At 43.2% G+C, this 23,939-nt stretch overlaps 1 long non-coding RNA gene across 1 annotated transcript in view; it reads left to right on the top strand.

The window, feature by feature from the left end:
• LOC307193301 overlaps positions 1-23,939 on the top strand; it is a 386,923-nt gene that overhangs the window by 169,748 nt on the left and 193,236 nt on the right. The window contains exon 4 of the long non-coding RNA XR_013830291.1: positions 22,587-22,690. This is a non-coding gene — a long non-coding RNA (uncharacterized lncRNA). The remainder of the gene's footprint in view (positions 1-22,586; positions 22,691-23,939) is intronic.

The following is a 23,939-nucleotide window of genomic DNA, read 5'->3' as shown; positions in this document are numbered from 1 at the left end:
TTGGGGGAGGGGGGATAGACTTCAACCCTTGCGGGGAGGAGCACACAATTCAACCGGGCGGCAACAGGAGGTTTTCCTTTCCTCCAGGAAGGGCCTTGGTCTGTGCCCCTTAGTGGCCTGATTCCCACCTGGGTGTGGGAACACTGAGGCAGGGATCCTCTCTCTGTGTCCATAGGGCCTGCGTAGAAGGCCTGTGTCGTCTAAACTTGAGAGCTTGCTGGGAGACAGAACCTGTGCTGTTACTTTTCTTTTTCTATCCTGACCTTCGCTTGGTGCTGCTGAAACAACGCAACCAGCCATCAGGGTCTGGGTGGCAACTTCGCCCACGTATGGTGAGGAGAGGCCGGGCTTTCATGGGCTGGAGGATGAGCCTGGTTTGGAGTCAGCCTGAGAGCTGGGGGCTCGGCCCCCATTTCCTCATCTGTCAGCTGGGGGCGACACTGTCTACCTCCCGGGGCCGTCAGTGTTAAATGAGATCATCCGCAGAACGCGCCTGGTCGGGAAGTCTAACTAAAAACTCGTCCCAGAGCACGAGTACCGGTTTGTGCCCAGAGTTTGCTAAGTTCCTCTGACTTCTCTTTCCCTGGCCGCCCCCTCCGGAGCTGGGAACCCTGCAAGTCAATGGCTTTGAGGCTTTGAAATGGGACTTCAAAGAGAAGCCAGCTCTGTTCTTCAAACAGGTTTATAAAGAGATTTTGATACAAGACAACAATACTTGTCAGCAGTGCCCAGTTATCGTTCTTCTCTTTGTAGTTTTATTAGGAAATAATTTCCCAGCCGGTGAGGCTCCTGCTGGCACGCCTTGTTTCTCTATTTGCGATCGGATCTGCCCACTGGAGGGGCTGCCCCTCGCGCTGCTGCAGTCTCGCCAGCTGGGGGCCCAGTGAAAGACATCACGGAAGGGTCTCCAGGGCCGATTTACCATCTGCCCCTCCCCTCCCCCTCCCCCTCTTTGTAGCAAAAATGCAATTTGTTTGACCTCTGGGAAGGTTTAAAACCTCAGCTCCTTAATTGCCCCCTCCCTCCCATTATTATTTTTTTTTTTTTTAAGAGGGAGGCAAAAGAGGAAAATGGCCAGAAAATAAAAGAACCATTTAAGCCTTTCTTTCTATCCAGCCCTGCATTCTAGGCTGGTAATAAGGATTCCCAATAGATTAAAAACTAAGGAGCCCAGCTCGCTGTGGGGAAATAAAGCAGGATCTTTTTGCAGGGGCCAGCTTTCCCAAGCAGAGGTGAGGTGTGGTTTTCCAGAAGTGGTTATTCCTTCTTCCTTCCTCAGTGCTGTCATTTCCCTGTAACTTGAAACATGTGCCGAGGAGTCTACTCTATGCCAAGCACCGGGACAGGTTCTGAGATTCAGAAACGAGGAACACAGGGTACCCCCAGCCATGTTTCTCAGCAGGGCTGGGGTGAACTGGGTTGAGCAGACTTTTCAGGGACCCTTCCTTAAAGGGCTCTGTGCCATAGTGGGGAAGTTCCCCTGCTTCAGGAGCCCCTGCCAGAACTGCTGGAGGTGACTCTCAACCATCAGCTTGAGGGGAGGCAGGTCCATGGGGGGTTCATGGTGGTGGTTTAGGAATAGGGCTACTGGGATGCTTTTCCACACAAGCGAAGGGGACAGGTAGAGAGGGAGAGTGCAGATGCAGGCGGGAGGAATATGATCCTGAGACTGGGGGGAAAAAGTGGAATTGGGGTTGAAGGGGGCACTTAGCCACAGAGGAAAAGACACCTCACTTCCTTTTTATGACATTGGGCAGGGAACATGAGAAAGGAGTCAGTCGTTTAGAGGGTGGGAGAGAAGAGGGTGTGGACAAGTTCAGCTTTGCTGCCCTTTATTTCATTGGGAAGTAGGAACCTTTTTTTTAAAAAAAATCTTTATTGAGGTATAATTGCTTTACGGTGTTGTGTTAGTTTCTGCTGTATAACAAAGTGAATCAGCCATACGTATACATATATCCCCATATCCCCTCTCTCTTGCCTCTCCCTCCCACCCTCCCTATCCCACCCCTCTAGGTGGTCACAAAGCACAGAGCTGATCTCCCAGTGCTATGCAGCTGCTTCCCACTAGCTATCTATTTTACATTTGGTAGTGTATATATATCAGTGCTACTTTCTCACTTCATCCCAGCTTACCCTTCTCCCTCCCCGTGTCCTCAAGTCCATTCTCTACGTCTGCGTCTTTATTCCTGTCCTGCCCCACATTCTTCAGAACCATTTTTTTTAGGTTCCATATATATGTATTAACATAACAGTATTTGTTTTTCTCTTTCTGACTTACTTCACTCTGTATGACAGACTCTAGGTCCATTCACCTCACTACAAATAACTCAATTTCATTCCTTTTCATGGTTGAGTAATATTCCATTGTATATATGTGCCACATCTTCTTTATCCATTCATCTGTCAATGGACACTTAGGTTGCTTCCACGTCCTAGCTATTGTAAATAGAGCTGCAATGAACATTGTAGTACATGACTCTTTTTGAATTATGGTTTTCTCAGGGTATATGCCCAGTAGTGGGATTGCTGGGTCATATGGTAGTTCTATTTTTAGTTTTTTAAGGAACCTCCATACTGTTCTCCATAGTGGCTGTATCAATTTATGTTCCCACCAACAGTGCAAGAGGGTTCTCTTTTCTCCGCACCCTCTCCAGCATTTATTGTTTGTAGATTTTTTGATGATGGCTATTCTGACTGGTGTGAGGTGATACCTCATTGTAGTTTTGATTTGCATTTCTCTAATGATTAGTGTTGAGCATTCTTTCATGTGTTTGTTGGCAGTCTGTATATCTTCTTTGGAGAAATGTCTATTTAGGTCTTCTGCCCATTTTTGGATTGGGTTGTTTGTTTTTTTGATATTGAGCTGCATGAGCTGCTTGTATATTGTGGAGATTAATCCTTTGTCAGTTGCTTCATTTGCAAATATTTTCTCCCATTCTGAGGGTTGTCTTTTTGTCTTGTTTATGTTTTTCTTTGCTGTGCAAAAGCTTTTAAGTTTCATTAGGTCTCATTTGTTTATTTTTGGTTTTATTTCTATCACTCTAGGAGGTGGGTCAAAAAGGATCTTGCTCTGATTTATGTCATAGAATATTCTGCCTATGTTTTCCTCTAAGAGTTCTAGAGTGTCTGGCCTTACATTTAGGTCTTTAATCCATTTGAGTTTATTTTTGTGTGTGGTGTTAGGGAGTGTTCTAATTTCATTCTTTTACATGCAGTTATCCTGTTTTCCCAGCACCACTTACTGAAGAGGCTGTCTTTTCTCCATTGTATATTCTTGCCTCCTTTGTTGTAGATTAGTTGACCAGAGGTGTGTGGGTTTATCTCTGGGCTTTCTATCCTGTTCCATTGATCTATATTTCTTTTTTTTGTGCCAGTACCATATTGTCTTAATTACTGTAGCTTTGTAGTATAGTCTGAAGTCAGAGATCCTGAATTCTCCAGCTCCGTTTTTCTTTCTCAAGATTGCTTTGGCTATTCAGGGTCTTTTGTGTTTCCATACCAATTGTGAAATTTTTTGTTTTAGTTCTGTGAAAAATGCCATTGGTAGATAGGGATTGCATTGAATCTATAGATTTGGGTAGTATAGTCATTTTCACAATGTTGATTCTTCCAATCCAAGAACATGGTATATCTCTCCATCTGTTTGTATCATATTTAATTTATTTCATCAGTGTCTTATAGTTTTCTGCATACAGGTCTTTTGTCTCCTTAGGTAGGTTTATTCCTAGGTATTTTATTCTTTTTGTTGCAATGGTAAATGGGAGGGTTTCCTTAATTTCTCTTTCAGATTTTTCATCGTTAGTGTATAGGAATGCAAGAGATTTCTGTGCATTAATTTTGTATCCTGCTACTTTACCAAATTCATTGATTAGCTCTAGTAGTTTTCTGGTAGTATCTTTAGGATTCTCTATGTATAGTATCATGTCGTCTGCAAGCAGTGACAGTTTTACTTCTTCTTTTCCGATTTGGATTCCTTTTATTTCTTTTTCGTCTCTGATTGCTGTGGCTAAAACTTCCAGAACTGTGTTGAATAATAGTGGTCAGAGTGGGCAACCTTGTCTTGCTCCTGACCTTAGTGGAAATGGTTTCAGTTTTTCACCATTGAGGATGATGTTGGCTGTGGGTTTGTCTTATATGGCCTTTAGTATGTTGAAGAAAGTTCCCTCTATGCCTGCTTTCTGGAGGGTTTTTATCATAAATGGGTGTTGAATTTTGTCGAAAGATTTCTCTGCATCTATTGAGATGATCATATGGTTTTTCTCCTTCAATTTGTTAATATTGTTTATTACATTGATTGATTTGTGTATTTTGAAGAGTCCTTGCATTCCTGGGTTAAACCCTACTTGATCATGGTGTATGATCCTTTTAATGTGCTGCTGGATTCTGTTTGCTAGTATTTTGTTGAGGATTTTGCATCTATGTTGATCAGTGATATTGGCCTGTAGTTCTCTTTTTTTGTGATGTCTTTGTCTGGTTTTGGTATCAGGGCGATAGTGGCCTCATAGAATGAGTTTGGGAGTGCTCCTGCCTCTGCTGTATTTCGGAAGAGTTTGAGAAGGATAGGTGTTAGCTCTTCTCTAAATGTTTGATAGAATTTGCCTGTGAATTCTAGCATTTGTTTGTTGGGCATTTGTCTGGGCATTTGTTTGTTGGAAGATTTTTAATCACAGTTTCGATTTCAGTGCTTGTGACTGGTCTGTTTATATTTTCTGTTTCTTCCTGGTTCAGTCTCAGAAGGTTGTGCTTTTTAAGAATTTGTCCATTTCTTGCAGGTTGTCCATTTTATTGGCATATAGTTACTTGTAGTAATCTCTCATGATCCTTTGTATTTCTGCAGTATCAGTTGTTACTTCTCCTTTTTCATTTCTAATTCTGTTGATTTGAGTCTTCCCCCTTTTTTTCTTGATGAGTCTGGCTAAAGGTTTATCAATTTTGTTTATCTTCTCAGCAAACTTTTAGTTTTCTTGATCTTTGCTATCATTTCCCTCATTTCTTTTTATTTCTGATCTGATCTTTATGACTTTTTTCCTTCTGCTAACTTTGGGTTTTTTTTTCTTCTTCTTTCTCTAATTGCTTTAGGTGTAAGGTTAGGTTGTTTATTTGAGATGTTTCTTGTTTCTTGAGGTAGGATTGTATTGCTATAAACTTCCCTCTTAGAACTGCTTTTGCTGCATCCCATATATTTTGTGTCATCGTGTTTTCATTGTCATTTGTTTCTAGGTATTTTTTGATTTCCTCTTTGATTTCTTCAGTGGTCTCTTGGTTATTTAGTAGCATATTGTTTAGCCTCCATGTCTTTGTATTTTTTACATTTTTTTTCCTGTAATTTATATCTAGTCTCATGGCGTGGTCAGAAAAGATACTTGATATGATTTCAATTTTCTTAAATTTACCAAGGCTTGATTTGGTCTATCTTGGAGAATGTTCCATGAGCACCTGAGAAGAAAGTGTGTTCTGTTGTTTTTGGATGGAATGTCCTATACATATCAATTAAGTCCATCTTGTTTAATGTATCACTTAAAGCTTGTGTTTCCTTATTTATTTTCATTTTGGTTGATCTGTCCACTGGTGAAAGTGGGGTGTTAAAGTCCCCTACTATGATCGTGTTACTGTCAATTTCCCCTTTTATGGCTGTTAGCATTTGCCTTATGTATTGAGGTGCTCCTGTGTTGGGTGCATAAATATTTCCAGTTGTTATACCTTCTTCTTGGATTGATCCCTTGATCATTATGTAGTGTCCTTCTTTGTCTCTTGTAATAGTCTTTATTTTAAAGCCTATTTTGTCTGATATGAGAATTGCTCCTCCAGCTTTCTTTTGATTTCCATTTGCATGGAATATCTTTTTCCACCCCCTCACTTTCAGTCTGTATGTGTCCCTAGGTCTGAAGTGGGTCTCTTATGGACAGCATATATATGAGTTTTGTTTTTGTATCCATTCAGGCAGTCTGTGTCTTTTAGCTCCAGCTTTTAATCCATTTACACTTAAGGTAATTATCCATATGTATGTTCCTATTACCATTTTCTTAATTGTTTTGGGTTTGTTATTGTAGGTCTTTTCCATTTCTTGTGTTTCCTGCCTAGAGAAGTTCCTTTAGCATTTGTTGTAAAGCTGGTTTGGTGGTGCTGAATTCTCTTAGCTTTTGCTTATCTGTAAAAGTTTTAATTTCTCTGTTGAATCTGAATGAGATCCTTGCTGGGTAGACTAATCTTGCTTGTAGGTTTTTCCCTTTCATCATTTTAAATATGTCCTGCCACTCCCTTCTGGCTTGCAGAGTTTCTTCTGAAAGATCAGCTGTTAACTTTATGGGGATTCCCTTGTGTGTTATTTGTTGCTTTTCCTTGCTGCTTTTAATATTTTTTCTTCGTATTTAATTTTTGATAGTTTGATTAGTATGTGTCTTGGCGTGTTCCTCCTTGGATTTATCCTGTATGGGACTCTCTGTGCTTCCTGGACTTGGTTGACTCTTTCCTTTCCCATATTAGGGAAGTTTTCAACTATAATCTCTTCAAATATTTTCTCAGTCCCTTTCTTCTTCTTTTTCTTCTGGGACCCCTATAGTTGAATGTTGGTGCATTTAATGTTGTCCCAGGGGTCTCTGAGACTGTCCTCAATTCTTTTCATTCTTTGTTCTTTATTCTGCTCTGCAATAGTTATCTCCACTATTTTATCTTCCACATCACTTATCTGTTCTTCTGCCTCAGTTATTCTGCTATTGATTCCTTCTAGAGAATTTTAAATTTCATTTATTGTGTTGTTTATCATTGCTCGTTTGCTGTTTAGTTCTTCTAGGTCTGTGTTAAATGTTTCTTGCATTTTGTCCATTCTATTTCCAAGATTTTCGATCATGTTTACTATCACTACTCTGAATTCTTTTTCAGGTAGGCTGCCTATTTCCTCTTCATTTGTTTGGTCTGGTGGGTTTTTACCTTGCTCCTTCATCTGCTGCATATTCTCTGTCTTCCCATTTTGCTTAACTTACTGTGTTTGGGGTCTCCTTTTCTCTGGCTGCAGGTTCATAGTTCCGCTTGTCTTTGGTGTCTGCACCCATTGGGTAGGTTGGTTCAGTGGCTTGTGTAGGCTTCCTGGTGGAGGGGACTGGTGCTTGTGTTCTGGTGGATGAGGCTGGATCTTGTCTTTTTGGTGGACAGGACCACATCTGCTGGTGTGTTTTGGGGTGCCTGTGAACTTATTATGATTTAGGCAACCTGTCTGCTAATGGGTGGGGTTGTGATCCTGTCTTGCTAGTTGTTTGGCATGGGCTCTCCAGCACTGGAGCTTGCTGGTCGTTGAGTGGAGCTGGGTCTTAGCGTTGAGACGGAGATCTCTGGGATTGCTCTTGCCGATTGATATTACGTGAGGACAGGAGGTCTCCGGAGGTCCAGTGTCCTGAACTCGGCTCTCCCACCTCAGAGACTCAGGCCTGACACTTGGCCGGAGCCCTAAGACCCTGTCAGCCACACGGCGTGGGCAACTGTGGTAAAAATCTGACTGGTGTCTTGGATTTTTCTTTGCTGGGTGATTTATCAGAGCCAGGTTCCCTTTGTCAGAAACACAGCAAGCCAAAACACTGAGACATCCGAGGTTTGCAGCAAAGACATGGCTTATTCACAAGGCAGCCAAGGAGAAGACAGGAGAACAAATCTCAAATCTCAGGAACTATTTTGGGAAGTAGGAATTAATGGCATCTACTGGGGTGGGGTGGTAGCAGTTAACTTAATGGGACTTACACAGTTAGGGGCAGACATTTCTTAGACACCATTTAGTTCAAAGCCCTTATTTTATCCAGTGAGGTTCAGAGGATTGAGACATTTCCTAAGGTAATATGTTGATTAGGGATGGAGATGAGACTCGAATCCAGGTCTGCTGGCTCCCAGGTCAGGGACCACTGCTCTGCAGGATGCTCCCTGCATCCCTGAGGATGCCTCACTGTTCTGCATCCACCTGGGAGGATGGAGTTGCTGTGGCACACTTGGGCCAGACCTTCTGAAATTCCTGACCTGTTGGGTGATGAGGTTGGTTCCAATGCCCTTGATCTGTTTAGAGGAGCAGAGTCAGTGCAGAGGGAAGCCTGGTGTGGTTAAAGGTCATCTAGGGTAACCCCAGGTCATTGCGCAATGAGCAAAGCACTCCTGGAACGGGAGTTACAGAGCTGGTGCCATTCCTCAGACTCTAAAGTATTTTGCTGACCCAGGATTATTCACCTTCCCATCAACAATTTCCTCCTCTTGCCAAAGGAAATAGTAAATGCTTCCACTGAAAAGCCACAGAGTAGGAACTGACCTAAAAACTTGTAGTTTCTGAGTAGAAATGTGCCAGACCACAGGAACACAAGTAACCTATTGGTTACTGCCCAGGATCTATGCCAATGTTATTACACTCGTTGTACAGATGGGGAAACCTAAGTGGAAAGATGGATTCCAAAGATTCATCCAAAGGCAGTAATAAAAGTCACAGTTTAATATTTGTTACGCTTATTCCTAGCTCTTCCTCCTGCTGATTACTTCATATTTCCATGGACTGAGGTTTAGCTGGGGTCTGGTGGACCTCAACTCCAGCCACTTATATAACTTTTTGAGGCATCCAGTAAAAAAAAAAAAGGGGGCTTCCCTGGTGGCGCAGTGGTTGAGAGTCCCCCTGCCGATGCAGGGGACACGGGTTCGTGCCCTGGTCTGGGAGGGTCCTACATGCCGTGGAGCGGCTGGGCCCGTGAGCCATGGCCGCTGAGCCTGCGCGTCCGGGGCCTGTGCTCCGCAACGGGAGAGGCCACAACAGTGAGAGGCCCGCATACCGCAAAAAAAAAAAAAAATAAATAAATAAATGAAGGTATAGTAAAATGGTCGTAATATAGTTTATATGTTTGAATTTTGGGGATGGCAAACTATGGCTTGCAGGCCAGGTGTGGCCTGTAGCCTGTTTTTGAACAGCCTGTGAGCTAAGAATGGAATTTACATTTTAAAAGGGTCATTTAAAAAAAAAAAAACCAAAACAAAGAATATGCCACAAAGACTGTGCCGAGAAAGCCTAAAATGTTTACTAACTGGCCCTACAGAAAAAGTTTGCTGACCCCTGATAAAAAATGAATGCTCTTAGCCCCCAAAGCCAGTGATGTGCACGTGCATTAAAAACAAGATAATCATAGGATTTATTAAAACTATTCATTTATGGTACATTTAAAGTAGTGTGTCCTTGTAATGAGATCTAAATTCCAGGTTGTTGGACCACTGCTGCTTATTCCAATCATGTTGGTTAACCTCATTATATTCGTTTGGACATAAGGCCAAAAGTGAACCTTGGAGGCCTTTGCGACCCTGAGGCTTGGCCATGTGGTCCTCATGACCTCTGGTCCAGGGTAACATGTTCTGGGCTTCATTTGAACTGGAGAGGAGAAGCACCCAGGTATCCTCTGTGCAAGGATTTGGCATCTTAGTTTGCCTGCCTTGCGTTAGGAAGCTCATCCGTCTGTGGGACAAGGGTCCTCCCTTAGTCCTGGGACAGCTGAGCCGTGGAGGGCAGGACATGTGCCACGAATGGACACCCGAGTCCCTGACCAGCATGTGCACCCAAAGCTTCACGATGTCTGTTGTAAATTAACTGGAGGGCTGTGTCACTGCAGACAGGGAGAGCTGTGTTTCTGAGCCACCAAGCCTGCCAGGCAGAGGCTCCCCGTGTGTGCTGGAACCTCCCCTCGGAGTTGGGCGGTGAGCTAACACCTCACGACACCCAGCAGCTGGCTGGGAGGAGCTGGGCTGCCGGGTCCGGCAGGGTGCACACCTCGCTTTCCTGCTCTAGGAGCTAGAAAGGCAGAGCAGTGGAGGCAAAAGAATGTAGGTGGTGAAGTCACACTGAACGAGGTTCAAATCCTGCCTCTGCCATGAGCTCTTCATGCAACTTTGGACAAATGACTTCACGTCTCGCACCTTCAGTTTCCTCATTTGTAAAATGAGGTAATACTAGTCCTACCTTATGGGTTGTTGGGAGGCTGAAAAGGGGTATTGGATGCAAAGACATCAGATAAGAAGGCAAAGAAGAGCACAGCAGTCATTGGGGCCTTTATTATCTTCCATGCTTTGAGCACTGGGCTTGTTTCTGCATCGATGCTTCACCTTAAGGTCAGAGGGTGGTATCCGGTGAGGAAGAGCGGGGTGAGGGGGGGATGAGATTGTGCTTTGCAGTACAGAAATGGCACAGAAAACACAACATTTTGGAGGGAGAAATTGTTAACAAATCAGAAGAATCAGGGAGAAATGGCCAGCAGGTACCTCAGCAATCCCACGGTCCAACCATCCTTAGACATTTACCGGTGAATGGTGCTCAGAGGTTATGTCTCCTGAGGCAGACAGCCCTGGGCTCAAACCCCAACTCTGTTACTTTCTGACTGTGACTGGGCAAGAGCTTGGATTCTCTAAGCCTCAACTTCCTTGTTTGTAAATAGGAATAATTATAACAGTACCAACCCACAAGGTTGTTGTGAACATTCATTGTTGGCCTCAAGGCCACCATATGTGCCTCCATAATAGTGACCATTCCACACACAGACCAGGTGTGACTATGAAAGGGGGACCAGGTGATGGGTCTCCTCTGGTGTCCCTCATGATCTGGGTCTCCACTTAGTGGTGTCATATGGAGGTCCGAACAAAGTATTTCTCTGTACACAGCCAACAGACCTGCGGAGATCGAGTTCCATTAAAGGATGTGTACATCAACTCAGAGCCTTCTAGCCTATGTCACTAAAGTCAAATCCATGCAGTCAATTTCCTGTTTCTCTTACAGGGTTAATTTCCCTTGCCTTTGATTGGGCAAAAGTCCGTTTTGAAAACAACCCTTGTAATAGGTGTTTCAAAACACCTGAGCTTCGGTATGAGCCTATTAAATTCTAACAGCTCTGCTGGCAGGTAAAGCACATTTATAGACTTAAAAAAAAAGTAACCATGTTGTTTGCCTTTCAGACTGCTGGGGCAGTTCTGGAGCAACTTTGTGCTTAAGGTCACGGAATTTTGAGGAATGGACTTTGTTTCTCCAATTCGCTCTCCTCACATTGCCCTTCTATGTAGTAGTATAAATTGCAGAATTGTTTATTAGCCTCTAGCTGAAACTGGTCTTGCTGGAAATCCATGGCTCCTCTTCAACCAAATAGATGCACTTTTTACTTGTCGGTACCTCAAAGGGATTATTGCTACCTCTGGGCTTTTTCTATTCTAACTTTCTCCAAATGTTTGAATGTCCAAAAGCTGCTGTTAAAAAAAAAAATCAACTCTACAGGGTGGGATTCTGGCACCACGTACAGCTATTTGATTGTGTAAATAAATATCCCAGGCCTAGAAGTTTTTGCTGAGGGAGAAAGATCTAGAATAGAAGAGAGGTTGAAGCAAGGTCTAGCTTTCTGAGAGACAGAGGAAAAGAAGCAGAGAATACATTGAGACTTTAAAAAGTACCTGCAGGGAGGTCTAGGTTCGATGGAGGAGGGAAGGAAGGGATACCTATTGGCTGTCAGTGCTCAGGGTAATCTACAACATTTAGCAGGAAGATCCTCTGGGGTAAAGTATTTGGGAACCAGTGCATTCCAGAGCCAGAGGGAGTGGCAGCAATGACGTGAGAAATGGGAAATGTTGGGGCTTAGGGAACTTCATCCTACAAGACTTAAATGGTTTCAGCTCCTACATTGACCTGTGGTTTTGAGATCACGAGGCAGCGAGGAATAGACCGCCTGAACACCAGCTGAAGTTTTCAACATGGTGCAGTCGTAAAACGATGTCAGGATGTCAGAAAATGTGTTTAGACTGGATTCTGTTTTACTTTGTGGGAATTCAGTTCAAAGAATCAGTAATTTTTTCATATGGCTAATGTCATTGATTTACAAAGAATTCTTCTCCCAGGCAAACATAAAAAGACATAAAACCCCATAATTAAATGCCTGCTCTGGCCACAAAGTCAGACTGTCTTAAGCCATCCCTTTCATGCACATAAAAAGACGCATCTCTCGGCATCCACTGAAAACTTGTGAAGCAGATTTTTCCGCCTTTATCCCTTGTTGGAACTCCTGTCAAACCAGGCTCCATCTCAGAAAATAAGCAGCAGTGGAAGAAATTTCGAGTCAGCTTGTTTTGATTTGGAAGTGTCTTCAACTGATTCGTAAAGTAAGCTCATAAACTCTGTTCTTCTTTCACCCAGGTCAGGTGTGTCCAGAAGAAACTAAAGGTGTAACATGGCCAGTACAAGTGAATGGCGAGGTGGAGGGGGGGGGAATTGTTTCCAAGCTACAACCATTGTCACCTTCATGTATGTGACTCTGAGAGTTAAAATGTTCCAGCTCTGTGAGATGAGATGGAGCCTGTGTAGCTGCCTGAATGTGCTCTTCTAGGTCACAGAGGGGCAAGCTCTTGGATTTCAGAAAGTTCCGACACTGTATTTTCCCCAGCCCCAGCAAGCTCATTTTTCAGCTATCAAATCTCGTTGTGGTAGACTGAATAATGGCCCCCAAAGATAGCTACATTCTAACCCCCAGAACCTGTCAATATTATCGTACATGGAAAAAGAAATTTTGAAGATGTGATTCCACTTAGGACCTTGAGATGGGGAGATCACCCTGGATTGTCTGAGTTGGCCCCAAAAGTACAGTCATCTTTTCAGTATCCATGAGGGACTGGTTCTAGGACCCATCTTGGATTCCCAAATCCATAGGTGCTCAAGTCCCATAGTTGGCCCTCTGTATCTGTGGTTCCACATCGTGGCTTCAACCAACCTCTTATCGTTAGTACTGTAGTATTTATGGGAGAAAAATGTGTGTATAAGGGGACCCACTCAGTTCAAGTCTGTGTTGTTCAAGGGTCAACAGAAATCACAAGTGTCCTTATAAGAGGGAGGCAGAGACATTTGACTGCCGGAGAGGAGAAGTCAATGTGAAGATGGTGTCAGAGATTGGGGTGATGTGGCCACAAGCAAAGAAATGCTGGCAGCCAAAGGAAGCTGGAAGAGACAGGAACAGATTCTCCCCTGGAGCCTCCAGAAGGCTCTAGCCCTGACCATACCTTCACTTTAGCCCCACAAGGTTCCTTTTAGGCTTCTGGCCCCAGAACTCTAAGAGAATGAATTTCTGTTGTTTTAAGTCATTAAGTTTGTGGTAGTTTGTTCCAGCAGTAATAGGACACTAATATACTGTTCTTGTCACATTTGCTGAAGAGTGAGGGAACAGGGCTTTCTGATTCTCATCTGGCTGCTCTTGGCACACGAAGAGCTGCCTGCCTCACGTAGAACACTGGCAGCGTCATCTTAGGGAGATAAACCCACGTGTTCCCAATCTGTACATTCCGGCCATTTCTCAGAGCAGAGCTGTGTTGAGAGGAACAGCAGAACAGAGAGGAGGATGGCTCTCCCAATAGAATAAATGAGTGTTTGTGCTCTGATCTTCTCATGCTGGCCCAGGTAAAAGGTTAAGTTGTTTAAGCATATCTTAGAAACAAATCTAATTTTAAAACTAATATTATCTGGGAATTCTTCCAAAATACAAAGCAAAAATGCCCCAAAATGTTTGGGACAGTCTGCCAGTAGGTTTTAGAGTCTCCTGCATTTGAAGATGTTTCATAAACCCTGCTGACTTGTCTAGGGAGGTACTTGATTTTTCTTGGAGTGTCTGAGCTTTGGTGAGGTAAGGAGCTGCCATGAGAGTTGCATGGAGCCTCTCCTTTTGTTTTCTTTCAGTCACTTTTTGCTTTTTCTCCAGTTCCACACTCACACCTCAATATCCCATAAAACCTCCTGGCTCTGTGTTTCGTTCACTGCAAGGCTGTGTGATTAGCTCACTGAATCAACTAATCCGTGTACTTGACTCAAGACTACTTTTCCCTCTTCCCATCCTGGCAAGTCTTTCTCATCAGGTTGACCGTGCGCTTTTAACACCCGCCTCTCAGCGACGGTCTTATCCTTTTGTCTTGACAGGGTCATTGAATTTCAGAGTCAGAAAGGACCTTTATTTAAGCACATCAATTCCAGCTCCAGTGAAATAATTAATTCGGGGCTCAAACAGTCTGGAGAAGGAGTCATGAGGCCCGGGGGCCCACAGCGGTAAGGCTCACCCCAGGCCATGCTGAGACACGTGGCATGTGGGCTACTGTTTGCGAAGCGCTGGCAGGATTGGGAGGTTGATGGAGTGAGTGGAAGCAAGCAGTTGGGACCTTCGTTTTTGGAGCAAGTTTTCTCTGACAGACACTCTAGTGTCCCTTTCTCTTTGTTCCTGCAGAGGAAGTGTCTGTCCTGACCTGCCTCCTCTGGCTTATGCTGGGCCCATCTTTGGTTGGGTTTTGCTAAACCTGGGACACATGGGAAAACTGGATGCCCAAAGTACTTGGGCAAAGGCACCTAAATTGCAACAACACTTCACTGAGTTGCTGGGCAGTCTGGGAAAAGAACGAGCGTCAGGCGAACCAGAAAAGTCCATTTAACCAACTTAGAAGATGGACATCTTTGATGACAGCATTAACCTTCTCCAGCCTGGCTGTCATTTCCAGCTGACAGCTGCGTGCCTGCATTTCCAAGAAGTCTTTCATCTCTAAGAGAAGAAGGGGAAGCAGGGGTCGCATCTAGTATATTAAAAGCAGAAAGGAAACCTTTAAGCAGTTTGGTAGCCTTTGGCCTGTGGATTTTTCCTTCCAGTGTGGTGGTGCGTATTTTAAAGGCCTCACCTAGGAGGTGTTTTGAAAGGCCAGGTTAAAAAAAAACAAGCTTCGACTTGCCTTTAGAATGTCAGAAACTGCCTGCCCTGGTGATTGGGCAGAGGATAAATTCTTTTGGGAGCTGGGCCCTGAATCATTTAGGATTCTTTTGGTTGCAAGTGACAGAAAGCCAAATTTGTATTTCCTTTATTACCAAAAAAAACCCCCCAAAAACAAAAAAAAACAGGTGTGTGTCTCAGGTATCCAAACAGTCTTGTTACAGATGTGCCCTTTAGCACAGGTCAAGACAGGCTCCGTCATGTCATTGAGGGTCTAGTTGGTCACTCTCTCTTCCTTTGGGTGGGCTTGATTTTCATTCATTCTCTCCCTTACTGCTTGCAAGAGCGCTGCCAGCAACTGGAAGATACACACTTGTAGGTTCAAATACAGTCACCGTGAGAAGCTACTTTCCTGACTAATAACAAAAGTTTGGGAATTGGATCCCCTTGGTCCTAATTGGCCTAATGTGTCATCCCTGAGACAATTACTGTGAAGGGGGTGTTGACCCCAGCCCCTCACACTTTAACGTGCATATGAATCATCTGGGAATTTTGTTAAAAGGCAGATGCTGACTCAGAAGGTCTCAGGTGAGAACCTGAGATTCTGCATTTTTAATAAGCTCCCAGGTGATGCTGAAACTGCTGATCCAAGGACCATACTTGGCGTAGCGAGGATACAGACTAGGCTTGTTGGCTTAATCTGGGTGGTGGTTTCCATTCATGTAGCCTGAGGACAGACTCGTGTTCAACTGAGGACAAGAGCTGAGAGTCCGGTGGGGAATAGGGAAGAGCATTCCCTCAAAGCAAAATGTAACATTGTTGCTTCATGAAGGATAGATCGGATTCTGATGGCAAAATAACACATTTCCACTATAAGCTCTCTGGGTTTTTTTGTTAACTGCAACATAAAATTCAGCCACTGATGTTTGGGGATGTCTGAGTCGCGTCTGTGCCTCAGGAGCACCCCTTGAAGCAAAGGAAGAAGTGACCCTTAGATGAAGGACAGAAGATAACCATTCTCTAAAAACGTGATCATTATGATCATTGCTATTAATTATTAACTGAGGAAGGACTAACACGTGCCTGGCGTGGGTAGAGATTTTGCTTAAGCACCAGCCCAGAGAGACCTGGAAAGGAAACCAAAGGAGAAGCATGAATTATAAATACAGATCCTGCCGTAGGAAGCTGATGGAAGCACGGGCGCCTGCACTGGAGAACGGGTCTCGGGGCTGCAGCCTCCGGAACTGCAAAGTGGGGTTAATGTGCCACACAGGCACCTGCCTTCCGAGGCGTGTACTGCTCGTTAGGGGACCAGCATTCATGCTGCTCGTGACAGAGGATCAATGCAAAGGCAGGAACCACAACTCAGAGAATCTTTGGAGGAACTTACATTTCTATTACATGGGAAGACATGATGCCTAGAGTTTGGGTATTTTAAAAAATGTAATTGCTTTGAATATTATGATAAAGAGGTAGGTGGACCTGGGGTACTATATAATTAGTTGTAAACTCTGATAACGAGAGATGGTATTCTGGAAAGCATTTATTTAGAATGTGGCAGGGCTTCCCTGGTGGCGCAGTGGTTGAGAGTCCGCCTGCCGATGCAGGGGACACGGGTTCGTGCCCCGGTCTAGGAAGATCCCACATGCCGCGGAGCGGCTGTGCCCGTGAGCCATGGCCGCTGAGCCTGGGCGTCCGGAGCCTGTGCTCCGCAACGGGAGAGGCCACAACAGTGAGTGGCCCGCGTACTGCAAAAAAAAACCACAAAAAAAACAACCAAACAAACAAAAAGAACGTGGCAGTTAAGGGGATTAGTTGTGTAATTTAGGTATTTGAGTATTACCACGCAGTAAATAATAATAATAACCACAATAGTCCCAGCTTGATGGGGTCCCTGCTGGTTAGAGAATGTTCTAGCTAGGTTACCAGATGGAGAACTGTAATTAGGCTCATTCCCTGGTAATTTAAGAAATGAAGGCAGCATCACTTTTCGCCTCCCATCACCTTTCCCTTCCCTTTATTTCTCAGCATTCTGATGCCTTCTTGCTGTGGCAAGCAATCTCACTCTCTCCTTCCTCCCTCTCCCCCCTCCTCCTACATCCCCATTTTTGTCTCTCCTGGAGCTTAAGCTGTTAGTGTTTTGCTGCTGGGAATCCTGGCATTGTGCAAGGTCTTTACACGTACCTTATCAGGTGAGCCCTGCGCTGTCTCTTAAATCCCTATGGTAGGAAGATGTCAAGACATTAGCTGCAGCCGGTGAGGTGTCAGGAGGTTTCTAATGCTGTAGGCATGTTTCTGGAGTGACCCTCTTCTCTCCCCAAGCATATCCTGGTTTCCTTAGTAGAAAAGTTAAGTCAGAGTAATTTTTTTCTTATTTGAATTTAGTCAGGCAGGTGGTTCTAGAACCTTCCTTCTACAGGTCCTGAGTGCCTACAGACCCAAGCTCTGGGAGACGACCATTGGCCACCATCCTCAGGCTGCTGCCCTCTGACTTTCTGCAGCAGAGATGCTTCTTGCTTCTGTTTGCGTCTCAGCAATGGCCCCCCGTCTTTTCTGCTGAAAAGTCTCTTTCTTTATGGATGTTCCTTCCAACTTCCTCCTTCCTCCCCTCATCAGGTATTTTAAAGGGTCTAATTCTTGCCCAGAATTAAATCCAACAGGAGATACACAATCAAACCAATTCCCCGTGCTTAATTAGAGGTGACAGGTTAACGACAGGAAGCACACTCTGGGGTACTAGCGGTAGGTACAACTGGCCTTCCAATTAGGGGAGAGAAATGTGGTCCCAGAGACATGAGAAGAGACATGAGCCCTGCTGTGTGGCCCCCTAGCACCTGACCTTCACTCACCACAGCATTTAACACACTCTCTGACAACTGCTTTTAACGGCAGATTTCCCCTGTTAGACAGTAAAGTCCCCCAGGCCAGCACTGTGTCTGCCCCGTTCACCCGTGCCTTTCCAGAGCCAAGCTCAGTGCCTGGCCCAGGTAAGTGCTCAAACACATGTACTGAATTAGTGTATTAATCCACCTTTTCAGGGCAGGTGTACAAGGATGAGGAGAGTATGCTCTTCTGCTTTTAGAGTAACAATCCTTTATAACATACCTTGTTGAAAAATAGCTAAGTTTAAATCGGTCCAGAATCTAGAAAAGAAAACTAAAAAAAAAAAAAAGTGTGGGATGAGGATGTGGGTGGTGGGAGGGCTCACAGAAATACCGAGACAGGAAAGGACCCTCAAATTCTACATAATTGAAAAGGACATTTCATATTTTTCTCTCAAGTAAATTTCTTATTAAAATACAACAACTCGAGGGCACAAGCCACAAAGATGTCTAGAGTATATACATCTTGATGTATTTTCACAAAGGGAACAAACTTGGGTGACAACCCCCAGATTAAGAAACAACACTGCCAGTACACCAAACCCCCGCCATGTGCACCCCAGACCCTTCCCTACAAAGATGACTCTTATCCTGATGTCCATTCCTATAGTTTTGCCTGCTTTTGAACATTATATAAATGGAATCATACAACATGCTCTCTTTTATGCTTAGCTGCTTTTCTTCGCTGCTGTTATATATGGCAGCAGTTCATTCCTTTTCATTGCTGTCCAGTTTTCCACTGTATGAATATGCCAGTATTTAACTGTCTGCCTTACTGTTGATGGCCTTTGTTTCTTTCCAGTTTTTGCCAGGGCCTTGCATTGGGCATACACTTGTAGGAATACAAATGCAGGATTGCTGGGTACATGCATTCTCAGCTTTGGTGGATACTGCTCTTTTCTGATTTGTTGTCCTATTTGCACACCCACCAGCATTCAGTGAAAGTTCCCATTTTCCCATTCTCTTGCCAGCAATTTAGTATCGTCATCTTTTTAATTTAGCAGGTGGGTGTGCAGTGGCATGGTTTCTGTGGTTTTGATTTGTGTATTCCTGATGTCTCATGGAGTTGAGCACTTGGTGTATGCCTGTTGGCTCTTTGGGTGACCTCCTTCTGACGTGCCTGTTCACGTCTCTGTATGTTATTTCACATATATTTTTGGCATGTAGTGTTTCTTCATTTTCAAGAGACTTTAGGCATTATGACATTGGCTTTCTTGCTTAAAAATGTGTCTTTTATAGCACCAGAGCCCTTTCTTCAGATGAAATCTTAGGGGGAAGACTAACATGCAAACTAGGTCAAAGCAGAGACGTTCTCATAGAAGAAAAGGCAACGGAGCTCAGGACCTTTCCCAGCCATCAGCCCTAATATATTCCAGTGAACCTGAAAGCACTGCCTTACGGCAAAGACAGTTTTTTTGTTTTTTGGTTTTTTTTTTGCAGTACGCGGGCTTCTCACTGTTGTGGCCTCTCCCGTTCCGGAGCACAGGCTCCGGACGCGCAGGCTCAGTGGCCATGGCTCACGGGCCCAGCAGCTCCGCGGCATGTGGGATCTTCCCAGACCGGGGCACGAACCCGTGTCCCCCACATCGGCAGGCGGACTCTCAACCACTGCGCCACCAGGGAAGCCGGGCAAAGACAGTTTTTAAGAACCAAGATAACAAGTGAGCCAATAAAAGTCCTCATAAATACTTTATGAAATATTTGTTGACACTAAACAATAAAGATAGCAGGAGAAATAAACACATGAAAGGCATTTTCACAACTTGAATGGGTTATGATGGACATTATACTATTAATTTCCATTTACACTCTTTTGCTCAAAGGCGACTTTGCATGGTCTCTTCTCCCCACATTTACAAGATGCTTTCAACTTTATTTTGATTCACTGCCGAACATGTGCACACCAAGAGACAACGTGTATGTGTATGTGTGTGTGCACGCATGGGTACCTACACTTTCCTTTCTTCCAAATACTCAATGCCCTTCTGATTTTATAACTTAGATTTGGTTATTCTCATGTCCCGAATCCAGCCTTGGTCTCGTAGACACAAAAGTGCTTGGATTTTTCAGATGGAAAAATTTTGCAGCAAATTTTACTTAACACAGCTGGGTAGGCATTTTTGGTTTCCAATGCCAGAGCTCAGCTCTCATCACATGGAAGAACATTTTAGCAGAGTCCCGATTACATCCGCCTCACCTCCATGCCGCACCAGACCTGAGAGGGCAACGCAGAGGCTCCACCCTCCTCCTGTGCTGCTCTCCCTTTATCTCACCCAGAGCTTCGTGCCCTAACTTCTATTCCTTTGCTGCCATCTGTTCTACCTCCCTTTTCTTTTTTCCCAATCCCCAGTTTCCTTTTTAAAAATTATCCCCAACAGGAGGGATTTGCAATCTGTAGATATAAAAATCTAAAAGAAATATGGAAATAAATTTGCATATAATGGAATTTGGCAAAGTGAAAGAGCTCAAAGGTAGGAAGGGATTATTGCCATCTTTTCAAAAGTGAGCTCTCAGTGCTGGTACCTGGAATGATTTTAGGTAATTCTCTCGATGAAAGGTTCTTCAAAAATTTGAGTCCTTATATATTTACTTTAAAGGTATTATATTTCTTCTATTTGTGCTAAGATAGCATACTTGTTTTCAGCTGGATAAAAGGTTCTTTTAAATATTTAAGTTTAAAAAATGACTAGGTTTCTCTGACAAAACTTGTGAATTAGTGACATTTGGGAAATATTGGATGGGTCATGCTCAGTAAATCAAAAGGGTAATTTTATTATAGGACTGCCTTCTCCCATCAGATCTAGACAAGCAGAAGTGAGTACACAGTATATCACATTCGCCTCCTTCACTGTAATAATGAGTGTTAGGATTAAAAAGCAATATAAAACCGTCTGTAACAATGGTTTTCAAGGTATAGTGCATGCATCCCTGGGGGTTGCCAAGTCACTTTGAATGTGTTCATGATGTCAGAACTATTTCCATAATAATACTAAGATGTTATTTGCTCTTTTCAATATATTGACATTTGCACTGTTGACGCAAAAGCAATGGTAGGTAAAATGCTGGTGTCTTCAGACAGTTCCAGGCAGTGGCTCCAGACTGCACTGGTGGTGGTTGTATACTTCCCCACACTGGCCGAGGAAAGAAAAGCCAGTGTCGCTCAAAAGTAACCTTAATAAAGCAGTAAAACTTATTACTTGTGTTAAATCTCACCACTTTACATCTTTGTACTATTCTATGTGACAAAACAGAATGTATGAATCAAGCATTCTGCTGTGTATCAAGTACAATGGTTGTCTCAAGGAAAAGCTCTCATTTTCAGTTGAACTAGCCCATTTTTTTCATGGAACACGATTTTGATTTGAAAGAACAACTGACAGATGAACTATGACTATTTAGACTTGGGTATTAGGCAGATATTTTCTCAAAAGTGAATGAAATGGGCCCGTTACTTCAAGGAAAATAACTGACGGTGTTTATAGCCAATTATAAAATTTGGTGAAATTTAGAATTCTGGAAAACTCGTATTCTTCACCATGAAGCAACTTGTCTGCTTTCCAATACCTGAAGACTCATGAGATTGGTCGTGATATTTACAGTTGTGATTTTTTGATATTTTGTAACAAAACGTGCCAACACTTGGGAGGTCTGTGTAGCTCAGTGAATACGATATATTTTTTTCAAATGGCCAGTGCATGATAAATCATGTATTGATAAAAAGTCCATTTTAAGTGTAAGATTTTAATGGATATTAATGTAGCGGAATGTGAAAAGAAGTCATTGCTAGAGTTTCAGATTTCACATTCTATAATCTTTAAGAAACTATCATTGACAAGTTTTGGTTTAGTATTAAAAAAAAATCTACAATTACATAAATACTCCTTTTCACACTGACATGTCTATATGACTGTATGAGGCCAGATTTTCTTCATATACCTACACCAAAACAACATATTTGTAAAGTATGAGTACAGAGGCAGATAAGAGAATCCAACTGTCTTCTACTAAGCCAGACATTAAAGAGATTTCTAAAAATGTAAAACATTGTCACTCTTTATATTTTTTTGTTTTAGAAAAACAGAGTATTTTTACTTTTCATAAAAATATTTATCAGCATATAATGGGCTTATTATTTTTAAAAGAATAAACATATATTTTAAAATTCTCAGTTTTCATTTCTAACACAGTACATTATGAATAGATATAACCTAAATAAACAAAAGCTCTTTGGGGCCTTGATAATTTTTAAGAGTGTAATTTTTAAGAGTGTAAAGGAGTCTGAGTATAAGAACCAGTGTTCTACAAGATAGGGTTCTTGTCCTGTGTGATCAAAACACTCCACTGCTCATCAAGTGACCTTGGACTAAAGCGTGTGTGTGTGGGTGTGTGAGTGTGTGTGATGGGGATGGGTGACAACATAGATTATTTGCATCATAAAAATTTAAGAAAAGGGGGTATAACGACTGTTGTGAAAGGGGGGCTGAGTCCAGCATGTTTCAGAGAGATGATTTCTAGTGACTCTGTGAAAATGTAGAAGACTCTGGGTAAAACTGATGGTTGAGACAGAAATAAAGAGAGAATACAAATGTTGATTCAGAAAAAAAAAAATATGCTGAAAGATGTGGATTATCTTCCTTGCCACAGTATACTATGGCAGGAGTCTCTAAGACGGCCTCCAATGATCCCCACCTCCTGACTGTCACATCATTGTGTAACCTCCTCCTCTTGAGGATGAGCTGGACCTAGCAACTTGCCTCTAATCAATAGAATACAGCACAAGACATGGGATGTCACTAGTGAGATTAGATCACAAAAGACTGTGACATCTGTCTTGCTCGCCCTCTGTTATTCTCTTCATCTGGTTCTGAGGGAAGCCAGCTGCCACGTTGTGAGCTGCCCCTGTGGGAAGGAATTGGTAGGTCCCCAGCTTACAAACCATGAGAAACTCAATCCTGTCAGCAATCATGAGTGAGCTTAGAAGTGTATTTTCCTTTTTCAGGGTCTTCAGATCCCAGACTGACACCTTGACTGCTGCGTTATGAGGGGGCAGAGGGACCCAGCTAAGCTACATCTGGATTTCTGACCCACAGAAACTGCGAGATAGTAAGTGCTTGTTGTTTTAAGCTGTTAAATTATGGGGTAATTTGTTACACAGCAATTGATAACACATGTATATGTGCATATTCATGTAAAACTTGAATATAATTTCAAGAGACTTTGAGAAATCCCTGGAAGCCCATTGATGGATAGTGTATGGACCTTGTTAAGAACTCCTGCTTTAGGGAGACGTTAAAGAAAAGACAGCAAAGGAAGAAAGAAAATAAGAACAGCAGAGTAAGTAGTGGAAGGGAGAATCTAGAGAGTATAATTAGACACAGTTATATCAGGGAAGTGAAGCAAGAACCCAATGCCTTAATGGGAAGAAAGTTTCACTAAAACTTTCCAGGGGGACAGATCCCCAAGGATAGCAGCTAAATTGGTGAGAAACACTCCATTGTGAAATAAAATTGGCTGGATATGTAACCAAAAGAAGAAAAGACCAATGTTCTGTATTTAGGTGCACGGGAAGAAAGTTTTCAACCCAGCCTGGTAGGTTGGAGAAGTGTTGAGTAACAGCTGAGGATCCTAAAAGTGGGGTCTGTGGACTAAAAAATGTACGTGTTGTAGAAAGGGCGCTGTTGCCAAAGGTCTTATAACGGCCAGTGTAACTTGGAAGTTTAGAGGTTGAGCTGGCCTCAGGCCCACCTGGCTCCAAGTATTTAGATGATGTCATCCTGTCTCTCTACTTATCTTTTGGGTTGACCTTCAAATGGCCAAGGGTTGGTTGTGGGGTGGGTAAGTCTGCAGAGAGAGCTCCAGGCTTTTGAAGCTGCAGTGAATGGCACGCAAAGAACAAGATTTTCTTCTCTCAGTGTCCACATGTAAAATCTAGGGAAGGTCTCTGCCGGTTGTGCTGGTGAAGCCATCATCTCCCAGATACCCCGGCACTATATGGAGCGGCGGAAGAATAATTACCTACAGGAGAAGGGGGTGCTCTTGTCAGAAAATGAGAAACAATGTGGGGCAGATAATATGACATATGTCTACCATAGTGAGTGACAATAACCAGAGGCTGGGAAGATTGTTTAATATTTAAAGTTATGCCAACATAATATGATAACTTGAGACTCAGCGCAGCTGTGCAGTGTTTGTGTCTCAGAAGCCCCTCATTACAGGAAATTTGGGTTGTGTATTTGAACTGACTTGGAATGATGGAGTCTAATGAATAGAGTTCTGGCAGGGGTGGCCCTGGAGAAGGGGTTTGGGGATGAAACCATGAATTCAGAGGCTCAGAATTTTAAGGAAAAATTCA

The sequence above is a fragment of the Stenella coeruleoalba genome (genome assembly GCF_951394435.1).
Source record: "Stenella coeruleoalba genome assembly, chromosome: 10".
Classification (NCBI taxonomy): domain Eukaryota; kingdom Metazoa; phylum Chordata; class Mammalia; order Artiodactyla; family Delphinidae; genus Stenella; species Stenella coeruleoalba.
This window is presented reverse-complemented; position numbering and strand designations above follow the sequence as displayed.